The 12181-nt window shown below is 47.8% G+C and overlaps 1 pseudogene across 1 annotated transcript; it reads right to left on the bottom strand.

Annotated features, from left to right (window-relative positions):
* Positions 1–354: 354 nt before the first annotated feature.
* On the bottom strand, positions 355–9256 carry LOC125536005 (uncharacterized; annotated as a pseudogene). The gene is made up of 8 exons (XR_015605414.1): positions 7327–9256; positions 4635–6951; positions 4121–4186; positions 3645–3866; positions 2858–3035; positions 2545–2758; positions 1385–1507; positions 355–658 (listed from the first exon to the last, which is right to left on the bottom strand). The product of XR_015605414.1 is annotated as an uncharacterized LOC125536005 (transcript).
* Between the last annotated feature and the right edge of the window lie 2925 nt (positions 9257–12181).

Below are 12181 nucleotides of genomic sequence, written 5' to 3'. Positions count from 1 at the left end.
GCAGTGGGGGAGGAGTGCGCGTGAATGTCTCTCTTGTTCTTATGCTCGTACATGTGGAGGAACGCATTAATTTTTTTACATGGTTATATCTTGCACAAGTTAGTAGACCACCAGTGTGCTTTCCTCTTTTTCCTATACACTTGATCAGGCTATATAAAATTTTAGTTGGGCTACGAATAAAACACAAAGTAGTTTCAGACGGATAGGGTAGGCTCCATTGGACAGCAAAAGAAATTCAGTTCTCGTAGTACATACGAATTTTCAGCCAGTCATTTTGGCAGATCTACCTAGCTCTACCCTATCAATAAAAGCGACAAAACATGGATGCAATTTTTACGAATGGTAAACGATGGAGAATAATTAAATCCTTATAGGTTCCAAGGTAACCAGAATAACAACACGCCACCAAGTGGTGCTCTGAAGATGGAAGCTATTCAGTAAAGTTTCATCTTGCTCATCTTCACTAGTGTAGTGTCAAAAATACTCTTATATTATGGGACGGAGTGTGTAGTTGTAGTGTTTTAAACATTTTCAACTCATTGTCCTCCGTCGTCTAGCCGGTATGAAACTTGAGCCTATCCTCCTTCCCTTCCTTGATCGCACGTCTCACCCTAGCCTCCTCTTCTTCCAACCAAGCTTCATCACGCACGTCAAATAACTGCAAAATGGGGAGAGACAATGAAACTTGAGTGTTTGCCGCAATCAAATGGACAAGCTATTTCATCAACAAATTCAATTGTATAGAATTGAAAATAAGATCATGCCTTCATTGTAGATTCGTAGGTAAATCCCTTCGTTTTAGTTGGGCTAAGATATTTGAATGTTATTATGAATGATCTTTTATATACCATAAGAACAAAGATGGCAAATTTTTCTTGATACTAGGTATTTTGCTAGCTTTACTTAAATTTGAGTTGCTCTGCCCTGATGGCATGCTGATGTGTTAGAAACAGAGTACCCCTTTCTACATAGGAAGATAATGCATGTTAACAAGTAGGGACACTTTTGTCAAGATGTTAGCTGTCATTCTCTACAGATTAGTGACTTCATATAACTAATAACTCATTTATTAATAGCTGTGATGATATTCAACTCCCGGCTGGTATTCTTTCTCACCTATAGCAGGGTCGTTGAATGCTTTGATAAATTCTGAGGCAACCTAGGAAATTTTGGATCCTCACTAGAGGCAGTGATATTTACATTCTGATGTATGGTCATCTATCCTAATTTGCAGCTAACTTACAAGTGAAAAATATAATGATTTAAGCTGCAGCCTGCAGTTGGCTGTTTCCTTGGCTAATTAATTTTCACTTTGCTAGGAAAATATTGCACACAACAGTCAATCAAACATAAGTATGAAAGGGTTAGCTTGGGAGGAACACACCTTCTCAAATAAAGGAACTCCACGTGCACGACGTCTACCATGTCCATATGAAATAAAGGGGCGGCCACGGTTGTATCCATCATGAGCAGTGCTTCATGTCAGCTCCACACACGTGGCATTCACCTTAAAAAAGGGTGAAAATAGGTGAATAAATAGAGGTCAAGAAAACATTGCCATAGCTGGCTAGCATCAACGCTTAGGACGAAAACAACGCTCAGGACTTGGCGTTCGAAACTGAATAGTATTTTGTTTCAGATCCTGTTTCATACACGCTTCAAGATCAAACAGTGATAGTGCCTGCAATTTCCAACATAGCAAAACCAGCTAACATGATATGGAAATTGCATGCACTATGATTGTTGCTAGATTATAAATTATGAGTGCAACCGTGGAGCTGGGCTAGACTCTAAATTCTATGGCTCTTCACCATCCAGGCTTTGCAGCAACCGAACCTTGACAATTGCAGTTATATATTGGAATTGGTGGTCCATATTGTGCTCTTAAAACATAACTGCTTGCCAGCCTCGCGAATACGCAAAGTTTGCCAGCCTCATGGGGTCGTATTTTCTTCTTAGTGCATATAGCCAGATAATAAAATTTGAACTGAAACTATGCTATTGCTAGATACGATATGTTTCTTTTTTTGACGCGTCAACGGCGGGCTTACGCCTGCCTGAACCTTTATTGCGATCGTCAAGAGGTGTTACAAGGAACTCAGCATCAGAAGTACAGGGGACAGAGAGAGAGAAAAACAAAGAAAAGGTACATAGAGCTGGAGGCTACAATCTCGCAGCTAAGAGGAACAACATGGATGTCCAGTCACGAAGCGCAATTTGTTTAGTGGCGTTCTTGCAGCGGTGAGACATACGAATACGATATGTTTCCAACAACAATACCTTTTTTTATAGGTTCAACAAAATACACACATTGCCTTTGTTATAATCTTCACTAAACGTTGAAGGAGAGGATATTTTGGAGGATACTCGACTAAGTGTAATTATGTTTACATGAATAACAGGAGCACATGCATTCAACTATTTATTATTAGTTTGTTTCTTTATTAAAGAGTGCCCTACTGCATGCAAATGCTACAAACTGGAAACAAATTCGAGAAATTAAAATTCTAAATCTCAAAGCAGATGAAGTTAAGCATATAATACCATTGTCATCAGGTTTGACCATGCAGATACAGGTGAGCACATACGCTTCATAATCACCGTCCATACGTGTGACTTCAGCAAAGTACAGATCCTTGTTCGCAGCTCCTTTAGTCTTCATAGTGAGATTGAAATGAGCGTAAGATCTATAAATGCAATTTTTCCCGTCAAAACATGCTTTGTGCCTCACAATATCTTCTAGTTCATATGCAAGATCCTGAAGTATTAAGAATGGATAGTATCAACAAGTGAAACATGTATTTGATGACATCCGAGGAATCATGGAACCAAAAAAGGACAGAGTGGGAGAGCATACTCTGACAAGACCATTGTCCTCGTTGTATTTGTCGAGTACAGCCTTAACCAATTCCTTTGTAGGGAGATTGGTCGTACAGGCATCATAAGCTTCTTTGGAGTGCTTCCTTGTGCCATTATGATACCAGAAAAGAGCACATCGGATAGCCCTCTAAACGTCGGTAAGTCCATCCATGCATCTATTTCAGATATAAGAGGATTTTAAATTATTAGCGTATTTCATAGAATAACCAATGATTAAGCGTTTGGGTTGATGAGTTTGCATGCAAGGTTTTTGTTAAATTAGGAACCAAACAGCCCCGAAGATTAACACAACTCGTTGTTTAATAAACAAGAAAAAGGAAAAACAAACTGAACTGCTTACATTCTTATAAGACGCTCATCACATTCTTTGTATAAAAGAGAATAAAAGTTATCACCATTTGTTTTTTGGATCTCCAAGTAGTGTGTCTGACTACAAGCACTATTGGTTACAGAACAAAAACAAAACCGTCTCAACTGATTAATGGAACTAACTGTTCTAGTTACCACCAGCTTTATCAGAAGAAATAGAGCTACATGGGTGTGGGAGGCTAAAAGCTATCCAACTGTACAAGTTACGAGTGAGCATGAAAAAATATACCTATAGCATAGCATCTATATATACCTTTTGAATTCAAGCTATGCTAACTATTTTAACAACTCTAAAGCAATTCATAAGATATTCCTTTAACTTCAGAAATACCCGGGGTTTTCAAGGTGTGAACACACCCAGATATGAGATATCTAATAAAATTGAGAGACTTTACATGTTTTTTCGCTGAACAGCATGGTGGGAGTCAATGGCTTCCTGAACTTCCTTTATGATCTCAAATGGGCCACCACGGTCAGGATACGTATGGAAAATTCCATCATTGTCAACTCTCACAAAATATTTTATCATAAGACCAGTGGGCACCAATGTCGAAATACATGAATCAGCCAAGAGATTTATATCAAGCTTCAATGACAAGAGATCTGCCACCTTAAAGCTGAAGTGGAACACAAAATGTTTGATTAATAGGAAATAAAGTGGAACACAATCTAGTACTTCATGCATGCATTGCAAAATTGGTTTTAACGCCATAATTAGTAAATCTTCGGGAAAATGCGTCTAGTCAGTAACTAAAAGCACCATTACAAGACAGATAACTCATTCCAAACCATCTATCTTAGACCAAATTAGCTGCTGACTATAAACAAAAGACAGATCAGAGAGAGGATAGTGCGCACGAAAGTTACATACCTTGTTTGTGGCATAGAGGAGGAGGAAGTCTCCTCCAGTGTTGTCTCTCTTTCCCTCTCCTCATGCCTGAAGTAAAAATGGGGGCAAACAGTCATGTAGCAGCAAGCAGCACTGGCAGCGACTCATTGTTTAAAACAGTAGCGGGCACACTCTGCTTTGCAAGGAAATACCTACGCATTCAATAATAGGGAGCGCCGTATTCTCAGGGTATATAAAAAAGGCCTATTTTCTGTTTTAGTGAGAAGGTTTAACACAGGTAGGATAAAAAGGCACATACATTTGAGACGTCTACAGCTTGCGCTCAGCATGTGTTTAAAACCCAATCGTTCTGATGATCGAGTTGGATTGCTGTCGTCCTCAATGCACCGTTAAGTGAGTGAAAGGGAACATAGTTCAATAAAAATGCTAATCCGATTGAGTTGAAAGGCTAGTAGAACGGTTGTCTCAAGTTACCTACCGGGTCGTAGACCCAGCTATTGAGCAATGGTTGAGAGGGCGCGCGATAGTTCCATACCTTGTAGCTTGTGGCATAGAGGAAGAGGAAGTCTCCAACAGTGCTATCTCTCTTTCCCTCTCCTCGCGCCTGAAGTAAAAAGGGGCAAAGCAACGACTCGTTGTTTAAACTATGATTGATAAGGAAACACCACGATGCAATGATTAATAAGGAAACACCATGCGTATTAAAGAACCAAAACAAAAAAAACTTTAAGGGAATAATTCCATGAACAATGCAAGCAAACCATTGAGATGTAATGAAGGCTAAAACCTTCAAATAATAGGGATGCAGAGGGAAACAATTTTAAAGTTATTATCTTTCATTAAGTCCTAATAAAAGAAGTGGGGTACACTGGGAAAGAGGTAGGCACTCACTAACAGAGTGTCAGCGAGCCTCTGCTTCCCTTAACAGGTCGATCAAAGCGTTGGCAAACACTTGATTAATTTAATGGGATGCTCACTGATCAGCCGGCTAGATCGGCAGTGGAGCGAGTCAACACACGCCATCGAGTTGCGCCTCGACCTATCCATGCTACTGCAGCTCTACCATGTCCAACAATACTTCCTGCATCAACTTTGTGCCTCACATCGCTTGCTGCAAGTGACGACAGCGACGCAGCTATCACCAGCCTGATCGATTACGATAATGCAGACCACTGAAGTTTTTCTTCCCCTCCCTGCTTCCCCTAAGGAGACGTACCAGATTATTAGGTGGTTCCACTGTTAGATAATCTATACAGGTTCTCTGATTATTAGGGAAGTGCTAGGGATTGGAGAGTTTCCCGCCGACCAACAGGACTAATCGAGAGTTCGAGACCAACAACAGATGGATCGAGTTTAGGCTGCCTGCAACGATCGATTGATCCAAACGATCCTGCCTGCGTCTTCTTCTTCTTATATGAAGATAGAACGTCGATTTTTTTTCTTTTGATCCAACCGATCCTGCCTGCGTCTCTTTTTTTTCTCAACATCACTACAGACACCGGCGCTCATATATACATACACGCATACACTCATTCTATGTACGCACATACGCACACCCTATTCATATAAGCATCTCCGAAAAACTGAGCCGGCATATCATCTTGAGATTTAGTCGACGGAAACATCTTCTCTCACTGAACGTGTATCGCCGAAAATCCTGAAATAAATCCAGAATAAATGTGAGCATCACGACTTGAACCCTGGTGGGCCGGGGATAACACTGTCCACCTAACCATCCAATCATAGGTTGGTTCGCTGACTGCGTCAATAAATGTTAGCATTACTGCTAAATTCATTGAACATGAGAAGGAGAAGGTTGGTCCAGTTTATAAGGAAAATCGGACCTAAAAACCATACAAACGACATCTTTCAGCAAACAATATACACACCCTCATGAATCACGGGTCTCTCTGATCAGATCCACCTCCAAGACGATGCCCCCAAGAGGGAACGCGACACCGGATAGTGTCGCCATCATCTGATCTAAACTAGATCAAGGGTTTTCCCCGAAGCACAGCAGGAAAGACAAGGTGGGAGCAGCTACTTCGATGCCTCCAATGAGAGAGCGACGCGAGAGGGCGCCGCCGTCGACGACTCCGGCCACAACCGGAGTACGACTTTCGCCGACCGTCTCACGTACACAGTTCGAGCCCAGGATCCGATCAGCCTACACACCAAACCACTACCCCTACCTCCGCGGCAAACCACACATCCCCGGCAAGCTCGACATGCTTCCAATCTTGCATCCGCGTCCCCACTGGACGGAGGATGCAACCCCGCAGCGGCGCCATTCTTCTCCCATCGGGAGGATGCAACCAAGCGGGACGCCATTCATCTTCTCGAGGATGCAACGCCTACGGGCCATTCCTCTCCCGACAAAGGATGCAACAACCGCAACAATGCCATTCCTCTCCCTCCAGTCACCACCATCTTATCCTCCCATCTGCGACAGTGTCGAGCTTCCCGAACCACCATCAGAAGGATACAACACCGAGCAGGGTGTCATTCATCTCGCGCACAGCTTGTGGCCCGCGGCCATGCCGACCACGTCACTGGTTGAGCCGCCTCCAGAACTCCAGCCACCAGGGGTGGCGGCTGTCGTCGCAAGCTGCCTCGGGCCAACGCAAGCGGCACACAGGAACCCCATCAAAGAAGCATGGCGACCTAGGCCCTCTTGACCTAGATCTGACGCGGATAGGGCCCGCACCGCCGTAGACCACCAGCGCCCTCTGCTCATGGGCCTCGTCGTGCCGCCCTTGCTCCTCCGCTGCCCAGCACCGCCATCCACCCGCAGCGCCCTCTGGAGCCAGCTCGCCGCGCGCGTCGCGACCCCGCTCCTCTCCTTGGCAAAACTGAGAAAGAAAATAAGGTGTATACACCTAAGTATTGCACATCTAAGTCCTTGACAATCTAGATGTGTTTTAGCAAAACTGAAAAAAATAAGGTGTATAGACAAGAAAATCAAACTAAAACAAAGACCTTATTTACATGTTGCGTGGCGATTTGCATTGTACAAATTTAACTATAGCACAATGTTGGCACAAACCCAAATTTCTCGTCACTTGCCTAAACCATGTCATTTCGCTCTCCCAGAACATGGCCACTAAACTCCGGTTCAACTATGTCTACGTCTAAGCACAAAACCCATGATGTCGCTCCCCCGCAATCATCTCTTGCTGGCAAAGGTTTTTCATGTCTATAGACATGAGGGAGAAGCTGGAACGCACCTCTGTCGACACCTCTCCCCCCTTCCCAGCCAACGGCCTAGATCCGGCAATGGCGAGATGGTCCTCATTGCCCTCGTCCTCCTTGCCAGCCATGAGATTTCCTCTCTGCATTACTTCCACACCGTTTGTTGCTGCAATCCCCTACCTCGAAAGACTCTTCCAGACTCCTTAACCCCCTGCTCATTTTCATTAGTGCTTGCTCGATTGCCCATGGACTTGAATGAATGCATGTCAATTCTTGGTTTTCTTATTTCTTTAAATGTTTAAATTTCAAACATAAATAGTTCTGATAAGTAGACTCATTTAGGCATAAGCTAATTTGGTCACATGACACGCAACATAGGCCCATTTAGCATCTTCGGCGCGTTTGATTCCCGGGGCTTCTTGACTTTCTTGCTCCGTTGAAAGCAACCACCACATGGTATGGCTCTGCTCAAGTGGCCAGCAACTCAACAAATTCCAAGCGCAGAAGGTCAGCTTTGCCCCACAGGATCGGTTGTGCGTGTTCGTGCACAGTGGCGACGGACCAGAGCTGAAAGAGGGGTGCAATTATGTACTAAACTGTAGTAAAGTTAAGAAACTTATCTTGAGACGGAGAGAGTATGAATGAATCGCCAAGAAATGTTAATGACCTTTTTTAAGGCCGATGCTAGGCGTAAGTCGGTTGATAACTCGCAGTTATCAACCACCTCGATAACCGTCCAACTGTGCATATCAGAGCCGTTTGTTTGGTCTCCTCACGCACATGCATCTTCCACTCGCGCAACACAGGCACCACCACAGCCCCCACTGTCCGCTCCAAGCATGCCTACCAGCACCGCAGCAGCGGCCTCGTCGCCGACGTAGTTGTGACGCAGCAGCCGCCGGAGCTACGATGCAGAGGGCGTTGATGCCACCAGAGCTGCGATGCAGCGGCCATGTCGTCGTCGGAGTTGCTATGCAGCGGCCCCGACACCGCCGGAGCTGCTATGCAGCAGTCGTCGAGGCCGCCGGAGCTGCGATGCAGCGGGCGCGATGCCGCCGGAGCTGCCATGCAGTGCTTGTCGATGCCGCTGGAGGTGCAATGCAGCGCCCGCGACGCCGCCGGAGCTGCAATGCAGCGGCCATGTCATCGTCGGAGTTGCTATGCAACGGCCACGACACCGCCAGAGCTGCATTCAGCTGCCGCGACGCCGCCGGAGCTGCCATCAGTGCTCGTCGATGCCGCTAGAGGTGCGATGCAGCGGCCGCGACGCCGCTGAAGCTATTGTCCAGCAGTTCGTTGATGCCGCCGGAGCTGCAACGCAGCCGCCGCGCCGCTGCCTAAACTGCTCGTTCGATATCGTTGGAGTTGCGATGCAGAGGCCGCGACGCCGCCGGAGCTGCAATGCAGAGGTCGTCGACACTGTTGGAGTTGCGTTGTAGCGGCCGCGACACCGTCGGAGCTGCGATGGTGTTGGAACACCGCGTTGCGCACCACCTCTCCGGCTTGACACACCCCTCCGGTGGGTGATGGATCGTAACACTGGTAGTTGCCGACGAGGGCCACATCGCAGCGCCGACATCCATGGACGGAGCATTGCGTCGCAGCACTGCCGGCCGTCGCCGACCTCCCGCGTCGCATCGCCGGCAGCGCCGGTAACCGTTGCAGACGTCGCCGCCCCTGCTGCCGCATCCCCGGCGGAGGTTGCACTGACGCGGCCGGTCGCCGTGCTACTACACCCCTAGCGCTTGCTGCCACACCATCGGCGGAGGTTGCGCTGACGCGGCCAGTCGCGATGTTGCGTTCCAGCACGTGCTCCCTACTGCCATGTCCTGTGACATGGTGGCTGCGGCCGGAGTGGAGCTCCTCCGCTGGATGAGATCCACTGGTGGATGGGAATGGGGAAAAGAGGAAATCGTATGAAAGGACTAGACCGAGAAGAAAGGATAAGAGGAGGCTGGGCGGTGGGTGGGTCTCATGGAAGACGTGTACCACACGAGGGACAGCCAGTTGACGCGAGTTCACATGTGGGACCACGAGCGCCGCACGATCCAACTGGATCGGACGCATCGCGGTGCGGCTGATGCCAAGGAGAAATCAGTCGGTTGAAAGGGACACTTTTCCTTTTTTTTTAAATGACGTTAGGCCAACTCCACCGCGACCCCAAACGGACGTCCGTTTTGTCCTGTTTTTATCCCTGTGGTTAGGGATTTGGGGTCGTGTCCGGGTCTGTCCTGGGATGCGGTGGCCGTGCGCCCACCGCGCGAACGCATCCTTTTGCCCCATCCTGTTCGCGTCTATTTTAAAAAAAGGGACGTTTCAAATGCCAAGCCTCAGTTCACGACCCCAGTTCATCACGCCGGCAACAAAGCCAGCGGCCTACACGACCATTGTCGGCAACACAGCCAGCGGCCGGCAACACAGCCAGCCTCCAAAATGAATAGTTGTCCTCGCCGGCAACACAGCCAGCGGCCGGCAACACAGTCGGCCTTCAAAGTGAATGTTTTTTCGCCGGCACACTGCCAGCGGCCAGCGGGCGGGCGGCACCCATGCCAGCCTCCAAAAAGAACGGCCACGCCGATCGGACGACCTAGTTCAGGCCTTCGGCGTCGAGCATCTCCTTCTGCTTGGCCTCGAACCAAGCCCTCTTCTTGTCGCTCATCTTCAACAAGTCCACGCTCATGATCGCAAGGGCCACCTCCTTCGCTTTGGTGGCGGCATTGGTGGCCTCGATGTCGAGCTGCCTCTGCCTGGCCTTGACGTTGTCGGCCTCGATGTCGAGCTGCCTTTGCCGGGCGGCCTCTTCCATGTCGAGCTGCCTTTGCCGGGCCGCCTCCTCCATGTCTATCTTCCTCTTCTTGGCCGTCTCCTCCATCTCAAGCTTCTGTCTTTGGAGGTCTAGGTATTGCTTCATTTGCTCGTCCTTACTTTGCCGCTTCTTCTCGTCCCTCACATCCTTATGTGACATCATGCCATGCAAAGTCTCATGCAAGGCCATGGTTGAGGCGTCACATATGTCGTCCACCTTGGAGTTGGTCTTGCCCCTCGGTCTCTTCAACGCCTCGCCATCCCCACCTCCGGCGAACTTGGTCGTTTTCTTGCCTCTCTTCCTTTGAAGTTCACGGTATTGATCCTTGAACTTAGGGCAATTGTTGATGAGCGTCCAACAATGCGTAAGAGTGAATGGCTTGTCATTGTGCCGGGCTTTGAATGCCTCCAAAGATTGAAATGCCTACACCACATGATCAACAACAAGTGAACATGCAAACATATACACGGTCGAAGTATCATGGCCGTAGCAAGGAAAGGGCTAGAAAGAGAAGAGCATACCATGTCCCCAACGCCGAGACCACTCACGGGCCGTGTTTCAACGCTCTCAAATGTGGCACAATACTTGTTGCACTCTTGTTGGATGAACAACCATCTTTTTTGAATCGAACCGATGCCACGGTTGCTTGTAATTTGGTAGGGCTCAAACATCTTCCTTTTATGGAATGTTTTGTGGACTCTCGTCCAAAAAACAATGCCCTTTTGTTGCGCGCCGGTCCTTGGATCTTGGCTAATCTCCATCCAACATTGACAAATCAACTTGTACTCATCTTGTGTATATGAACCGGTGCGAATGCTCTTCCGCTTCTTTTGTGCTCCCGCTCTTTGGGTGAGCTCGTCTATGAACAATGGAGCGCCACTAATATCAACATCATTGGCTTCATCTTCATCTTCACCTTTGACATAGATGTCGTCGTCTTCATGCCACGAATCTGTTGGGAAACGTAGTAATTTCAAAAAAATTCCTACGCACACGCAAGATCATGGTGATGCATAGCAACGAGAGGGGAGTGTGATCTACGTACCCTTGTAGATCGACAACGGAAGCGTTTGGTTGATGTAGTCGTACGTCTCCACGGCCCGACCGATCAAGCACCGAAACTACGGCACCTCCGAGTTCTAGCACACGTTCAGCTCGACGACGATCCCCGAACTCCGATCCAGCAAAGTGTCGGGGAAGAGTTCCGTCAGCACGACGGCATGGTGACGATCTTGATGTACTACTGTAGCAGGGCTTCGCCTAAGCACCGCTACAATATTATCGAGGACTATGGTGGAAGGGGGCACCGCACACGGTTAAGAATATGATCACGTGGATCAACTTGTGTCTCTAGGGGTGCCCCTGCCTCCGTATATAAAGGTTCAAGAGGGGGAGGCCGGTCGGCCATCATAGGGCGCGCCAGGAGGAGTCCTACTCCCTCCGGGAGTAGGACTCCCCCCCCCTCCCCAATCCTAGTTGGAATAGGATTCGCGAGGTGGGAACAGAGAGAGAGAGAAGGAGGGGGGCGCCGGCCCCCTCTCTCCTTGTCCTATTCAGACTAGGGGGAGGGGCGCGCGGCCCAGCCCTGGCCGCCTCTCCTCTTCTTCCACTAAGGCCCATTAAGGCCCATGTACCTCCCGGGGGGTTCCGGTAACCTCCCGGTTTTCCGGTAAAATCCCGATTTCACCCGGAACACTTCCGATATCCAAACATAGGCTTCCAACATATCAATCTTTATGTCTCAACCATTTCGAGACTCCTCTTCATGTCCGTGATCTCATCCGGGACTCCGAACAACCTTCGGTACATCAAAACGTATAAACTCATAATATAACTGTCATCGAAACCTTAAGCGTGCGGACCCTACGGGTTCGAGAACAATGTAGACATGACCGAGACACGTCTCCGGTCAATAACCAATAGCGGGACCTGGATGCCCATATTGGTTCCTACATATTCTACGAAGATCTTTTATCGGTCAGACCGCATATCAACATACGTTGTTCCCTTTGTCATCGGTATGTTACTTGCCCGAGATTCGATCGTCGGTATCCAATACCTAGTTCAATCTCCTTACCGGCAAG

The sequence above is a fragment of the Triticum urartu genome, chromosome 1A, assembly GCF_056163025.1.
Source record: "Triticum urartu cultivar PI428250 chromosome 1A, HENAU_Tu73, whole genome shotgun sequence".
Taxonomy (NCBI): Eukaryota; Viridiplantae; Streptophyta; class Magnoliopsida; order Poales; family Poaceae; genus Triticum; species Triticum urartu.
The sequence above is the reverse complement of the archived record's forward strand: the minus strand, read 5'-3'. Positions and strand labels throughout refer to the sequence as shown.